Genomic DNA, 15,494 nt, shown 5'->3' on the forward strand with positions numbered 1-15,494 from the left:
TAGTGAAACGTGGACTGTGGGAAAATCGGAACAGAAGAGAATAGAAACATTTGAGATGTGGTACTACAGGCGAATGTTGAAAATTAAGTGGACTGATAAGGTAAGGAGCTAGGAGGTTCTGTGCAGAATCGGAGAGGAAAGGAATATGTGGAAAACACTGATAACGATGAGCGACAAGATGATACGACATCTGTTAAGACATGAGGGAATGACTTCCATGATACTAGAGGGAGCTGTAGAAGGCAAAAACTGTAGAGGAAGACAGAGATTGGAATACATCCAGCAGATAATTGAGTACGTAGGTTGAAAGTGCTACTCCGAGATGAAGAGGTTAGCACAGGAGAGGAATTCGTGGCGGACCGCATCAAACCAGTCAGAAGACTGATGGAAAAAAAAAAAAGTTCGAGCTGGCAAACAGGACATGCCCGCCACTAGCGTAAAATGGATACATGGACCCCCGAAAGCGAAGTTCCTTCACGACAACACAACGGGTCATGATAAAATGCCAACCATATTACCATACATCCGTTTGCTTATGAAAAAACTGTAGTTTCTGCTCCGTTTCCGTGATGTCACTGTTAAATAAACCAATGGAGATCATTAAAACAAAGGCGTTTTTCGTTACGGCGGAATCTTCTCACGAAATTTCATTCAGCAAGCTTCTCCCCCGAATGCTAAAATCTTTCGTTGATGCCGACCTACATAGCGAGAAACGATTATCCTAATAAAGTAAGGGAAGTCAGAGCTCGCACGGAAAGATATACACTGTGTGATCAAAAGTATCCGGACACCCCCAAAAACATACGTTTTTCATATTAGGTGTATTGTGCTGCCACCTTCTGTCAGGTACACCGTATCAGCTGCCTCAGTAGTCATTAGACATCCTGAGAAAGCAGAATGGGGCGCTCCGCGGAACTCACGGACTTCGAATGTGGTTCAAAAATGGTTCAAATGGCTCTGAGCACTATGGGACTTAACATCTGAGGTCATCAGTCCCCTAGAACTTAGAACTACGTAAACCTAGCTAACCTAAGAACATCACACACATCCATGCCCGAGGCAGGATTCGAACCTGCGACCGTAGCGGTCGCGCGGTTCCAGACTGAAGCGCCTAGAACCGCTCGGCCACTCCGGCCGGCTCGAACGTGGTCAGGTGATTTGGTGTCACATGTGTCATACGTCTGTGCGCAGGATTTACACATTCCTAAACATCCCTAGGTCTACTGTTTCCGCTGGCCGCTATGGAAGAGTGGTTCTAGGCGCTCCAGCCCGGAACTGCGCTGCTGCTACGGTCGCAGGTTCGAATACTGCCTTGGGCATGGATGTGTGTGATGTCCTTAGGTTAGTTAGGTTTAAGTAGTTCTAAGTCTAGGGGACTGATGACCTCAGATGTTAAGTCCCATAGTGCTTAGCGCCGTTAGAGCCATCCACTGTTTCCGATGTGATACTGAAGTGGAAACGTGAAAGGACACGTACAGCACAAAAGCGTACAGGCCGACCTCGTCTGTTGACTGACAGAGACCGGCGACAGTTGAAGAGGTTCGTAATGTGTAGTAGACAGACATCTACCCAGACCGTCTCACTGGAATTCCAAACTGCATCAGGATCCACTGCAAGTACTATGACAGTTATGCGAGAGATGAGAAAACTTGGATTTCATGGTCGAGCGGCTGCTCATAAGCCACACATCACGCCAATAAATGTCAAACGACGCCTCGTTTGGTGTAAGGGGCGTAAGCTATCCGATGTCAGGGTGAGGGTATGGCGAATGCCCGGTGAACGTATGCCAGCTTGTGTAGGGCCAACAGTAAAATTCGAAGGCTCGAAAGCAGTGGTGTTATGGTGTGGTCGTGTTTTTCATGGAGGGGGATTGCACCCCTCTTTGTTTTTCGTGGCACTATCACAGCACAGGCCTACATTGATGTTTTAAGCACCTTCTTGCTCTCCACTGTTGAAGAGCAATTCGGGGATGGCGACTGCATCTTTCAACACGATCGAGCACCTGCTCATAACGCACAGCCTGTGGCGGAGTGGTTACACGACAATAACATCCCTGTAATGGACTGGCCTGCACAGAGCCCTGGCCTGAATCCAACAGAACATCTTTGGGATGTTTTGGAACGCCGACTTCGTGCCAGGCCTCATCGACCGACATCGATACCTCTGCTCTGTGCAGCACTCCGTGAAGAATGGGCTGCCATTCCCCAAGAAATCTTTCAGCACCCGATTGAACGCATGCGTGCAAGAACGGACGATGTCATTAAGACTAAGTGTGTGTCAACACCATATTGAATTCCATCATTACCAATGGATGGCGCCACGAACTTGTAAGTCATTTTCAGCCACGTGTCCGGATAATTTTGATCACATAGTGTATCTTGCATTTTGGCTTTTGCAATTGTAGTTAGTTTAGTAGTGCTGAGAGCAGAACAACGCGTTATACAAGATGACACCAATACGGGGTAAGAAATTTATTTCACACGGTTTATGGATTTTTGCACGGGGACCACTTTTGTACTTATTCAGATTTACAGGGCTATAGTAAGATTGAGTAGATCTTAATGTACTAACGTATAGTTTGTCCTTATCGCGCACAGGTTTTTAACATTCTTTCCCTGTAGCTTACTCCTATTTTTCTCAAGATTTCGATCATCTTGCACAATTTCACATTGTCGAACATTCTTTTTAGGTCGACAAATCCTATGAATGTTTCCTAATTTTTCCTAGTCTTGCTTCCATCATCATGCGTAATGTCACAAAACTGCTTCTCTTTTACCTTCCCAAACTGATCGTTCTCAGTTTTCTTTGTCTTTCTTCTGTGTATTATTCTTGTCAGCAACTTGGATCTTTTACGTGATTCACACGCTTTTTATCGTGTTTTATAAGGTAAGCCAGTCAGGACATGAAATTCTTCAACTCATTCGGCGACTTCTTTGTCTAGCGACGTCACATTGCATGTGACAGTAAACTATTCTTCTCACTCGGATCAACTGTTCATCTTGGTACTGCTTGTGCTGTTAGTGCTGTTATACAGCACCGCATGGGAAAGCAACGTCCAGCTATAAGACTTAATTCCTCTATCCGTATTGCGACGGCCCATCTCTATGAGACACTGCGAAGAAGATTGGTACTGCATCTTGGAAAATACTGCACATTTTCCTAACCAACTACTGTACGTTGCTGTAACTCCTACACTTACTAGCCGTATTACATAGGCGGATATTCTTTTCGACGTAGGGATCCGAATCAAATATCTCGGGTTCAAATATCACTGTTTCACCGCGATTTCTTGATATCAAAAAAGGAGATAAGTTAGCCAAAGTATTATGAGTTACCTGTGAAACTGATTGGAAAAGAGCTGGATAGTACACAACGAAACACATGACATTACTGTATTTGCAGCAATGACTGTCCATAGTGGGAAACAATTGTGAAGATGTACAGAGCTAGAAGGTGGAAAAGGTAACATATAATAAGCTAAAAGAACGACAAACAATGTGCGACATTTGTGTGGCCACAGTTTCCATGAGATGTCTGTAAACAGAGAGAGCACGCTAGTCACAAACATAAAATATTTGCTTCATAGATGCAAGACCTATTTCCGTTATGGCCCCAGTAAAGCGTATTTTGTGAGGTTTACGTTGGCCTATGGTCATCACCTAAAATCGTCGCCTAGTGAGCATTTGAGTCCCTCTCTGTCTAAATCCCACCACAATTATAAAGAAACTAGACGTATCTATGTGACAGCAACAGCGTTATGTATCATATCCGTGCGTACACAAACCCTTGCAAATTGCCATTCAGGCAACCGCAGTGAAACACTAAAACAAATGACTGGTTGCCACCAAGAAATTACACTCATGTGACTACACTACTTTTACCGGGCAGTGCAAGTATCTCATATTTTGCATGTATGAAATTTATTCTCAGCTCATGAACTCTTATGACTGTTTCGTAAAATAACTGATTTGCTTTCTGTAACTATGTCTTTTCGAAAACACAAACTGCTTCTCTCCAATTGGGTAGTTAAAAGGGATGAGCCGGCCGTGGTGGCCGAGCGGTTCTGGGCACTAAAGTCTGGAACCGCGCGACCGCTACGGTCGCAGGTTCGAATCCTGCCTCGGGCATGGATGTGTTTGATGTCTTTAGGTTAGTTAGGTTTAAGTAGTTCTATGTTCTAGGGGACTGATGACCTCAGAAGTTAAGTCCCATAGCGCTCAGAGCCATTTGAACCATTTAAGAGGGATGCGCGTTTTGCGGCTAGTCCCGGCGGAGGTTCGAGTCCTCCCTCGGGCATGGGTGTGTGTTCGTCCTTAGGATAATTTAGGTCAAGTAGTGTGTAAGCTTAGGGACTGATGACCTTAGCAGTTAAGTCCCATACGATTTCACACACATTTGAACTTTTTTTTTTTTTTTTTTTTTGGATGCGCGTTTTGGGTTTTGAAGAAGGCAGAATTGTCAAACACAATTTGTTTAACAAACCTGGATTGAAACAAGAGCTTCAGTATTCGTTAGTTATAGTAATGACAAACAATTCTCTACGGATAATTGATTAGTTGATTGGGTGCGCTTTTCCAGACGTTGAGCAAGTTGAAGGTTGGAAATAACTCTTTGTTTTAAACTAAGTTTTTAAGATCAGATTTTTTTTTTCTTTCTCATTTTAGAGGAGGATATTACTGTTTAACGTCCCGTCGACAACGAGGTCATTAGAGACGGAGCGCAAACTCGGGTGAGGGAAGGATGGGGAAGGAAATCGGCCGTGCCCTTTCAAAGGAACCATCCCGGCATTTGCCTGAAGCGATTTAGGGAAATCACGGAAAACCTAAATCAGGATGGCCGGAGACGGGATTGAACCGTCGTCCTCCCGAATGCGAGTCCAGTGTGCTAACCACTGCGCCACCTCGCCCGGTGGTGCATTTTAGATAGACAGAGGATATTACTGAAAAACTTGTGAGAACGGCTATTTTCACTGGTGCGGAGCGTGCTCGCTGTGTTTTGGTTGCCACCGCTGGATTACATTCACTGGAGCTTGATAAAAGAGCGTGTATATGTTCCTCTCCTAGCCGACCTGAAATTACACTCACGTAACTACACTACCTTTTCCGTGCAACGCAATTATCTCATATTTTGAATGTATGAAATATATTCTCAGCACGTGCATTGATATGACTGTTTCGTAAAACGACTGATTTTTGGTTTCTGTAACTCCGTTTTTTCGTCAAACACAAATTGCACCTCTCATTTTCAATCTTGACTTCTGTCATTAGAAATGGTGAACTTACTAAAACGGGGACAGTGAAAGAAAGAAACCTTGAGCTTGGAGCTACCCTTCAGCAATTTAGGAGACCGCGGCAAGACTAAGTCACAAAGGCCGAGCGGGATTCGAACTCATTTCGTTCCCAGCAAGAAGCCAGTAACTCAAGTGCTTCGCCACCTTACTCGATCGGAACACTGTGAAGCAGCTTCACAATCAAGGAAAACTCAGCGAGTTGTTCGAGGACCTCTTTTATTTTGCTGCTGGTACAATGTTATCCCAACAATAAAATCTACGAGCCAAGTGGGGTAGCTGTGTAGTAGATCTTTGACATGCGCAATGTAGCATCTCACGAATATTCCATGTGTAGTGATTAAGTTAACTGAATACGTAAATAAATGTTTGCTTTCTTCCAATATGAACACAATACTGTTCGTTGCCCATCAGACGAAACTATTTAGCATTGCTTGCATATTACTTACGTCGTTATGTTTTCTTACGTTTCTGTTAACTAAAGATGTTTTCTTTCTCGTTTTACCTATGTAAAAGACATGAATCAATAGCTTGCGAAAATATCTTAAACGCAAGACCAGTGCAACCAGGTTCGAAAAAAAGACAAACTATTTGAAGTAAGACCTGTGACTTCGATGAACAAAAGAAAAAAGGGATACGTAAAAATAATAAGTGAAGATAAATCCGATGTTGTTGTCTGAAATGAAGACAATGATAACAGATCAGCATCTTACAATGATATTTATTTAAATGTACTACTTAAGAAGAAAATCATTGCCTATTGTTTTGGAATGCCTGCTCGTGTAAAATACGTACGTCTTCAGGCACGTGGTCACAGATCAAGCAGTCCATGAATTTTCTGAAATGCTAAATAAATTGGTAGACGTATCAAAGGTTAAGACTATGAGAAAATGGGACAGATTAGCTCCACACAGAGGTCTTCTCGTTTCAAAACACTTTACACACTCGTCGTAATTGTGTTGAATAAACACCTGTAGGTGATGACAAACATAACGCTGATAAAGCTAAAAATATGTGTCGTAACTGTTGTGCCCATGAGATTTCCTAACCTTATCTCGAAAGGATTTTCGATAATCCACATTTAATGCTAGTGGGCGCATTATATTGCGCTCCGCATCAGAAAAGTTATCGCAGCAATCCATCAAACAGTTACTTGACTTCTGTTTATTGGCACGGCTGTCTAACGTTAAAACGAGAGAAGATATCATGAATCATAGCCTTCCGTTGAGCAGTTTGAAGAACTAGGATCCAATAAAGATTTAATTAGAAGAGCTTCAGCGGAAGGAACTACTTCGTTCTTTTAAAATTTTTAATCAGTTGTCCATTCGTGTCAATGACTCAGCGTCATAGACTACGTCATAACGCATGCAGAACGTATTAGAAAAACGCATGATACAGAAAATGACATCAGTTTACCTATCTTAAGTTTACCAAAGCAGAGGCTGTAAGCTGATAACTCAGTCGCTTTTAAATTAAATTTCCGCTGCAACACAATTATTTATTCTTGCTGATAGTGTAAAGCTGTATCACCTTTTATTGAAAAAGTTGCTTTGGTACACTTGTCAGTTGGTGGTTGACCAAGCGAAAATTTAATTCTACTGTATACACGCGTATCTTTTTTCTTTGGAACAAAATATAAGTGTAACAAAAACTACAATCCGATATTACTGGCAGCTCTCGATGTGGTCTAATGTTTATTTTTAGGTCATGTGAACACCATTCTTCGAGCAGGTATTTTACTGTTTTTTTTTCTGTTTTAAAAATTGTTTGATTTATTTTGTTCTTCAGTATTGTGAGTCGGCAGATAATGTAATCTGAGTTCCCTGTAATTGAAAACTGTGCACCAATTGTGAATCGGAAGAATCGGAAGTATAATTTTCACTGTAGTTCTTCACCAGCTGAACAATCAAAATACTTTCGAAGAGCAGAAAATACATCTTGTTTTCAGAAAAAGGCTCAGGTAGCTTGTATCTACACCAGCTAAGCAAACATATTATATTCCTGTACTCGTTATGAATCGTTCTAGGTACATGAAATACGTAACGTGTGTCAGTTACGATTGTCAAAATATCCTCTGTTTCCAAAAGCAGTTTTTAAGCTTATCAACTTACACCACATTACCACTCGACAACACACTATACATGCTGTCTGGAACGTGGAAGTATACCCGTCGCCATCTACAGTATATAACTTTACAGTATATAACTTTACAATTGCGCCCGTGGTCATGTGGGTTCAAACTCAATTTTCGTAGCATGTTCTCCTTAAATACTCTCTACGTTATTGCTTCCGTAACGTAAATACTTAGTTATGCCTGACAATCAGTCCATAGGAAGATATAGAAACTCTCCCTCCACGGGAATAAGCTCCCAGTTGTACGTGCAGACTGCAGTCCCTTAAAAAAGGACACAGAGCGTGGTGGCGCAGTGGTTAGCACACTGGACTCGCATTCTGGAGGACGACGGTTCAGTCCCGCGTCCGGCCATCCTGATTTACGTTTTCCGTGATTTCCCTAAATCGCTCCATGCAAATGCGGGGATGGTTCCTTTGAAAGGGCACGGCCGACTTCCTTACCCGTCTTTCCCTAATCCGATGAGACCGATGACCTCGCTGTTTGGTCTCCTCCCCCAAACAACCCAACCTCTTAAACAAGGCCACCGTGATACTACAAATTTTTGTATTTTCTAGTGCAAGCATAGTGGTGGTACTACGGGATATTTGTGTTTAAAATTGTTTAGTCGCTTGCCTAAAATGGCTTTCTGCTTGCGATACCGCACACACGGAAAGAAAAGACGGTTTAAGTCCCACGAACAAGTTAGGGAGTCACCGACGTCTATTTTGTGGAGGTGGCTCGACAAGTAACTATGATGATTGTCATCCTTATGATAGACGTTAGGTGCCGTTTATCGCAAGCCTAATCCACAAACCGCTGCAGTAGTGGAAATCAGTGTAAAGGTAGGTCCCTGCGAAAGTAATAGTACGATGTCTGTAGCATAATGTATCCAATTTATTGTGAAAGTAGTAGTATCGTATAAGACATACACAACCGTGAGCTAATTACTCGTACATACTTTCTTTCATAACACGAGTAACAAAATCAGGCGTTTTCATTTCCTGTGTGAAAACTGGCATGAAGGCACTCACTGTCTGTTCCGATATTGCACTTTTCAGCTCATAGAAGACCTCAAATTACCGTCCATTGTGATGAACACGCCTTGCAGGTATTTCCCACCGGTTTCCCAAGCTGTTCATGTACGGGCTACGCGAAGGCCACGGCAAGATATCGGCATCATTATCTTCAAACCACTTTTGGCTGTATCAGAAACATGCACAGATGCATTATCTCGTTGAACCTTATGACTTTAGTTCCCTTGGTCCTCATACGTTCTGATCAATTCTGTCTCCAGCATTTCAGTGTACAGGTTCGAGTTCATTGTAGTGTTCAGCCAAGCAAAACGTGAGTTACCTTTAGCACAGCACAGAAGACTGACTAGATCCTAACATCTCTTCCACCAACGTTTCTGCTGATGCTCACCCGATGCTCTGTTCTCAGATCATTTACCTTCTTTGCATACTGCTCGACTTAGAATTTTTCTCCGTTTATTATTTTACTTGTCTGTTTGTTGCTGGAAAACTCACTTCCGCCAATGTTATTCTTATGGAGATTAGACTGCTGATAACCAATAACTCTAGAAAACTAACTTCCTGTATTTAATGAGCCTTGATAAGGATTTCCAGTACAGCTTCCGCTGTTTGTCTTTAAATTAGCTCTTAAGAACCTGGATTCGTGATTTCCTCTCAGAGAGGTCACAGTTCGTAGCGATAGACGGTAAATCATCGAGTAGAATAGAAGTGATATCTGGCGTTCCGCAACGTAATGTCATAGGCCCTCTGCTGTTCCTGATTTACATAAATGATCTAGATGATAATCTGAGCAGCCTCCTTAGATTGTTAGCAGATGACGCTGTAATTTACGGTCTAGTATGATCTAGAGAGAATTTTTGTATGGTGCGAAAAGTGGCAATTGACACTAAACAAAGAAAAGTGCGAGGTCATACACATGGGTACTAAAAGAAATCCGATAAATTTTGGGTGTACGATAAATTGTACAAATCTATGGGCTGTCAATTCGACTAAATTCCTAGGAATTACAATTACGAGAAACTTAATTTGGAAAGACCACATAGATAACATTGTGGGGAAGGCGAAACAAAGACTGCGCTTTGTCGCTTTGTTGGCAGAACACTTAGAAGATGCGACAAACCCACAAAAGAGATAGCCTACATTATGCTTGTCCGTCCTCTGCTGGAATATTGCTGCGCGGTGTAGGATCCTTACCGGGTAGGATTGACGGAGGACATCGAAAAAGTGCAAAGAAGGGCAGCTCGTTTCGTGTTATCGCGCAATAGGGGTGAGAGTGTTACTGATATGATACACGAGTTGGGATGGCAGTCACTGAAACAAGGGCGGTCTTCTTTGCGGCGAGGTCTATTTACGAAATTTCAATCACCAACTTTCTCTTCCGAATGCGAAAATATTTTGTTGACACCCTACGTAGGGAGAAATATTCATCATAATAAAATAAGAGAAATCAGAGATCGAACGGAAAGATTTAGGTGTTCCTTTTTCCCACGCGCCATTCGAGAGTGGAATGGTAGAGAAGTAGTAATAAATGGTTCGATGAACTCTCTGCCGGGAACTTAAGTGTGAACTGCAGAGTAACCATGTAGATGTAGATGTAGATGTCATGTCCTTGCGCGGTCCAACTTCTGTTTTTTCATCTCATTATAACAGTTTTCCGCGTGGCATGTCACAATCGGGACTTACGTATACAGCACCCACTGTCACTAATACTTTCTGTTTTCTATTTGCAGTAAAAGAACACAGGCATACGCAACACCACGCAGGGCCGACTATCTATAAAGTGAGTTCCGCACTCTACCATCTGAATCGTTGATGTCTTGTTATGTATTGTACTACTGACATTAAATGCGGTACCATTTGGCTCAATTTGTCAGTATACTGGATCTCATGTAATTGAAAAACACTGTGCACAGCTATTCCAGCAGACAATGTTAATTTTCCTGCAAATATCCATGCCATTATATTGATTTCCACTGCTGTACATTTTGTCTTCTGAGCGAGTCGGTGAAGATGGGTGGGGAGGGACGCGAAAGGTATTGGAAGAGGACGGCGGAGAGGAGGCCTGTTAGCCTTAATTTAATTGCATTGAAATACAGTACGTGTGAAGTAAGTGTCCGTTTATGTGCTGCGTCCTTTGCGAGTGGGCTAACAGCAGCGCAGTGTCTGCTAGGGGGGGGGGGGGGGGGTTCACTTTTGATGCGAGCCAGATGTCTCAATTTGCCCGATAATATTGTCATGAAGGTAACACAGGTTTGGTTAAATAGTGATCTGAAAATGCATGCCGGATTCATTGTGAACTACCAGGGCGTACCACAAGCGACTGTTACAGGATCATTTCCTTTCACAACGTTTCAACCTCGAAAGTAGTTTATTAATACCAATTACGTGTTAGCTGAAATAAAATGTCGTCCAGTCTAGAAGTCACTCACAGATTAATTAGTTCCTAATGTGTGTGTAGTGGTCATTCATAATTAAAACATCGTAATTCTATCACTGTCCGTTTATGAGTTGCTAAGCAACGTATCAACAAGCTGACTATGCAATGATTAATATTTGTCGTATCCCGTCAGTAAATCGCTTCCCGCTTGCTTTAAGCATCAAGACGATTACTATGCCGCTTATATAAGCCTTTGATAGTTATTATCAAGCTAATGTCCGTAAATTTCGGTAATGGAAATGAGCGTTTGGCGTCATTGGCCGGGAGGCCCCTTTCGGGGCAGGTCCGGCCGCCTTATTGCAGGTCTTATTACATTCGACGTCACATTGGGCGACCTGCTCGCCGGATGGGGATGAAATGATGATCAAGACAACACAACACCCAGTCCCTGAGCGAGGAAAATCTCCGACTCAGTCGGGAATCGAACCCCGGCCCGTAGGACGGCAATCCGTCACGCTGACCACTCAGCTATCGGGGCGGACAATTGCGGTTAATGTTACTGAACGCTACAGACGACGATAACGCCCGATATCCAGCCACGTATCTTAAACTCTGCGCCGATATTTGAGAATTCGCGCGCGATTTGTTTGCACCAAGTCGGGCCATGGCTCCCTAGAATAATTTTTAAATCAACTCAGGGTTGTAAATTAACAATTCTATGTCCATTCATGAAAGTTACGGAAGATCCTCCGCACTCGACAACTACTTTATCGCGCACTCGAGCTACACGGAAGTATTTTTTTTTATATACAAAGAGCAAACATATCATGCATAATGCAACAAGGTGATTTGCTATGTCAAAACATATTTATATCTCATTAAAACTCATCACCTATTAAATGCTGTATACAATTAAATTCATTACTCTGCAAATAATCAATAAAATTTAGAAATGAATTACATGTATAAAAAAATCTCAGTTGATATGACATCATCGGTCACTACTTGTTTCGACTCCCCTACACTCACGTGACGCAAAGTTGATCCGACTATATTGGACACACTCATGTAATGCTACAAAACTACCATAGAAGGTAAATCGTTCGACGTACACGATTCTTCATAGAAAGTGAGATTCATGGACTTGTCTGCTCTGTAAGGTAGGATAGATGGTGATCTGTGGCATCTCTGCCGAATGAGCACAATGATGGTGCATGCACAAGGGCTTCGGACGGCACTGGTCATCGTACATCGTTAAACATGGAGCTCCGCAGCAGACCACCCCTACGTGTTCACGTGTTGATCCAACGACACGGTCAACTGCGATTGCACGGACTATCGGAATTCTATCGTTGATCAATGGAAACATGTCGGCTCTTTGGGCGAACCACATTTTTGCTACCCTAGCCCGGTCGTCGTCTCCACTAACGCCGTCATTGGCGTGAACGGCGGCTCGAAACGTGCAACCCGCCACGTACGCAGGCTGGTGGGAGCAGTATTACGCTATGGGAGACATTCTGCTGCGTGCAAGGAACCTGCAGTAGTAATTGAAGACACGCTTGACAGCTGCGATCTACCTACATCCCTTCACGCTTGGTGTTTTCCTCGTCGGCGAAGTCATCCTTCAACAGAATAATTGACGGTATCCCGGAGCCAGAACCGTACTACAGTGGTATAGGAGCTGTATAATGGAATCACGTTGATTTCTCGGCGACTAAATTCGCCTGATATAAATCCTATGGAACCCATCTGGGTCGCTATCGGGCGCCATCACAGCGTACGCAAATCAACAACCCGTTACTCACCCGAATTACACGACCCATGGGTACACATATAACGCCACATACTCCGCAAATCTATCAGCAAACTGTCGGATCCCTGAAACGCAGAATCAGTGGTGTATTTCGTTCCAAAGACGGACAAACAAGCTATTAAGAAGTTGGTCATGATGTTTTCGCTCATCAGTGTAAATAACTCTGTGGATTACGCCAGAAGATCCACGAAACGTTTCACAGTTTGTGATGATGATGATTGTTTCGTGGGGCGCTCAGATGCGCGGTCATCAGCGCCCATAGAAAGTCCCAATTGTTACACAGTCCAATTTCTGTACACAATCCAGTATAGCCACTGTCACGAATGATGATGATGAAATGATGAGGGCAACACAAACACCCAGTCCTGGGAAGAGAAAATTGCCAACCCGGGTGGGAATCGAACCCGGGACACCGTGATCCAGAGGCAGCAACGCTGGCCACTAGACCACGAGCTACGGACTTCTCGGTTTGTGCTGTTGTGCACCGAGAAGTCGCAGCGCTAGAAAATTGTAGCCAAATGCAGGAGTACCTGCAGAAAATCGACACTTGGCGCAGAGATTGGCAGCTGACGCTCAACATAAACAACTATAATTGTTCATAAGCAGGCAGATAACCATTATTGTATGATTACACGATTGCAGGACAATCATTGGGACAGTTAAATCCATTAAATATCTAGGAGTATGCCAACGGAACCTTTTAAAGTGGAACGATCACATAAAATTAATCGCAGGTAAAGCAGATGCCAGACAGAGATCCAATGGAAGAATCCTCAGGAATTGTAGTCTACCCACAGAGGAGGTAGCGAACAAAACCCTCGTTCGACCTATTTTTGAATATCAGGTATTTGACTGTGTTCTGTGCCAGGTGGGATTGACAGTGGAAACAGAGAAGATCCAAAGGACAGCTGCACGTTTTGTTACTCGTTCATCTAGCAAGGGCGAAAGCATCATTGAGATGCTCAGCACAACTCCAAAGGCAGACGCTGCAACAGAAGCGCGCCGGCCGCTGTGGCCGAGCGGTTCTAGGCGCTTCAGTCCGGAACCGAGCGACTGCTACGGTCGCAGGTTCGAATCCTGCCTCGGGCATGGATGTGTGTGATGTCCTTAGGTTAGTTAGGTTTAATTAGTTCTAAGTCTAGGGGACTGATGACCTCAGATGTTAAGTCCCATAGTGCTCAAAGCCATTTGACCCTTCTTTTGGTCGAGTTGTGGCACAGATTTCTTGTCTCCCCAATTCTGTTCACTACTTTCTCATTAGTTACGTAATCGACCCATCTAATCTTCAACATTTTTCTGTAGCACCACATTTCGAAAGCTTCTATTCTCTTTTTGTCTAAACTATTTATTATCCATGTTTCACTTCCATACATGGTTACACTCCAGACAAATACCTTCAGAAAAGACTTCCTAAGACTTAAATCTGTATTCCATGTGAACAAATTTCTCTTCTATAGAATTGCTTTTCTTGTTATTGCCGGTCTACATTTTATGTCCTCTCTACTTCGGCCATCACAGTTATTTTGCTGCCCAAACACCAAAACTCATCTACATCTTAAGTGTCTCGTTTTCTAATCTGATTCCCGGAGCACCATCTGATTTAACTCGACTACATTCCATTATCCTTGTTTCGCTTTTGTTGGAGTTCATTTTACATTCTCCATTCAAATCACTGTCCATTCCGTTCAACTGCTCTTCCAAGTCTGTCTCTGACAGAATTACAATGCCATCGAAAAATCTCGAAGTTTTTATTTCTCCTCTCTGAACTTTAATTCTTATTCCAAATTTTTCTTTGGTTTCCTTTATTGCTTGTTCAGTGTACATAATGAATAACATCGGTGATGGGTAAAACCCTGTCTCACTCTCTTTGCAACCACTGCTTCCCTTTCATGTCCCTCAACATGAAAATGAGGAATTGGTTGAAAAGGAAATGAGACTGCGTTGTAGCCTATGCCCAATGTTATTTGCATATGTAACTTAATATTTTGATTCTACGTATCTTGAAACTGAGGGAGTCAAAATTTTTCAATCTTTGTTCGATTTCAGGAAATAATACGAGGGTGAGTCAAATGAGAGTCCTCCAGAGCTTACAAAGTGCATAAATTCCTTTTAAAAAAATTCTGTTGGTAGTCCGCACAACCACTCATGCACCGTGTGGCGTACCTCTTCATCAGAACGGAACTTCTTTCCTCCCATTGCGTCTTTGAGTGGTCCAAACATATGGAAATCACTTGGGACAAGGTCTGGTATGGTGGATGAGGAATACACTTAAATGCAGGTCTGTGATTGTTGCAACTGTTGTACGGGCAGTGTGGGGCCTTGCACTGTCATGTTGCAAAAAGACACCTGCTGACAGTCAGTATAGCCTTCCCTATAGATGGTTGTGTTCGAAACTTCTTTGGTTTTGGTGATGAGGAATGGCGCCATTCCTTGCTCGCTCTCTTCGTTTCCGGTTGGTGGAAGTGAACCCAGGTTTCGTCCCCAGTAACGATTCTTGCAAGGAAGCCATCACCTTCTCGTTCAAAGCGCCGAAGAAGTTCTTCACAAGCATCAACACGCCGTTCTCTCATTTCAGGAGTCAGCTGCCGTGGCACCCATCTTGCAGACACTTTGTGAAACTGGAGGACATAATGCACAATGTGGTGTGCTGACCCATGACTAATCTGTAAACATGCTGCAGTGTCACTCAGGGTCACTTGGCTGGTTTCCTTCACTATGGCTTCAACTGCTGCAATGTTCTGTGGAGTCACAACTCGTTGCGCCTCACCTGGGCGAGGAGCATCTTCCACTGAAATCACACCATTTGCGAACTGCTACTCCATTCGTAGACTTGCTGCTGTGACAAACATGCATCACCGTGCTGAACCTTCATT

General features: G+C 43.2%; 1 protein-coding gene and 1 non-coding gene across 2 annotated transcripts in view; both read right to left on the reverse strand.

Annotated features, from left to right (window-relative positions):
- LOC124798823 (monocarboxylate transporter 12-like) overlaps window positions 1–15,494 on the reverse strand; it is a 661,199-nt gene that overhangs the window by 79,957 nt on the left and 565,748 nt on the right. The window lies entirely within an intron of this gene.
- On the reverse strand, window positions 4,834–4,906 carry Trnaa-cgc. Its single transcript has one exon. It is a non-coding gene; the product is annotated as a tRNA-Ala (tRNA).

Source organism: Schistocerca piceifrons, chromosome 5, assembly GCF_021461385.2.
Source record: "Schistocerca piceifrons isolate TAMUIC-IGC-003096 chromosome 5, iqSchPice1.1, whole genome shotgun sequence".
In the NCBI taxonomy this organism is placed as follows: domain Eukaryota; kingdom Metazoa; phylum Arthropoda; class Insecta; order Orthoptera; family Acrididae; genus Schistocerca; species Schistocerca piceifrons.